Here is a 1,471-nt window from a genome sequence, read left to right on the forward strand (position 1 = left end):
CGGGACCGCCCTCCTGCCCCACGTGCGCCTCGAATAGCGCCAGGTGTACGCGAGGCCGGGGAGACTGACACCCGGAGGCGGCTCGGCCGGGAAAGGGGCTGCAGACCTTTCTCTTTAGCAGCAAAGAAGGCACCCTCGCCGGCGGCCCTCTTGGCGCAGTGGGCAGCGCGTCAGTCTCATAATCTGAAGGTCCTGAGTTCGAGCCTCAGAGAGGGCACAGGCGTTTTGCTGTGGCGGCGCCCGGCACACACGTGACTCCACCTCCCCTCAGGAAGGGTGAAGCCACAGCCGCAGGAGTGAGCGTGCCCCCCGCTCCAGGGGACACGGGTAAGAAAACACGGTGTTGGCCCCGCTGCGGGGAAATGGACACATCGCGGCCGGGAGGCTCCATTCCTTTTGCGACGTCTCCGCAAATCAACCGCCTGGGCCACTGATCTCTTTTCCTCCAGCCCCTTTGCTGGGAGCAAGGCCCTGCCCCGGGTTCTTGTCTCCGGACGGTGTCCTCGCTCCCTCTAGCTCCGCTTTCAACAGGCGGGAAGCCTCGGGCAGCCAGTGCGGGTCCCCCACGTGGCCCGAGAGCGAGGTGGGGCGGGGCCTCGCTGACCCGGAATGACCAAGCTCTGACCAGTTTTAGCTGAATTCTTCAATGCAGGTGTTTGTTCTTAGTAAGATTATACTTGAGCCAAATTGACAACATATGCCAGGGAGCTAGATCTGAATGTTCCTTGAACCTTTCAGTTTTCGATTATTCAGTTTTACAGTAGCTTCCAATTATGTTGTGATCTAGTCTCTATTAGTTATTTCTTCATTTCAAAAATAGGAACATTTCTAGTTTTCATTTCATTATTCATTTCTGTCTTAATTGCATTGTGGTCATGAAATATATTCTGTAAGAGTTAAATCCTCTGAAACCTATGACAGTTTATGGTCAAGTTTCATAAATGCTTTGTGTATGTGAAAAATACTCTAGTGATTGTATGAATTATTCTGAGTTTACTCATTATGTTATTCAACTCTTCTATATTATTATTTTGTCTGGTTACTGGTTACTGAGAGAGAGAGAGAGATTTGTCTATTTTTGTCATTTCTTCTTTATAAATATGAAACTATTAATAAATGCATAAAACAATGGAATTTTTGTATCTTCCTGTTGGATTTATGAAGTGTTCACCTTTATCTCAGATATTGCTCTTTGTTTTAGAGCATATGTAATCTAAAATTAATATATCAGCTTGCTTGGATTTAGCGTGTACACAAAATATCTCATTTTCATCCTTTTTGTATCCTTATGTTTTAATATATTTTAAACACATACATCTGAGAATTTTTAAAATCCAGTCATATATAAACACATTAATAGGAATATTTACTCTACTTACATTCACTATAATTGCTCATATATTTGGATTTAAACCTCGATAGACATTATAAATTTCGGAGTCTATTTGTTCCAATAGCCCAGTAGGATAGA

General features: G+C 44.9%; 1 non-coding gene across 1 annotated transcript; it reads left to right on the plus strand.

The window, feature by feature from the left end:
* The first annotated feature begins 144 nt into the window (after window positions 1-144).
* TRNAM-CAU lies at window positions 145-217 on the plus strand. The gene has a single exon. It is a non-coding gene; the product is annotated as a tRNA-Met (tRNA).
* Window positions 218-1,471: the final 1,254 nt, after the last annotated feature.

Source organism: Myotis brandtii, unplaced genomic scaffold (genome assembly GCF_000412655.1).
Source record: "Myotis brandtii unplaced genomic scaffold, ASM41265v1 scaffold670, whole genome shotgun sequence".
NCBI lineage: Eukaryota > Metazoa > Chordata > Mammalia > Chiroptera > Vespertilionidae > Myotis > Myotis brandtii.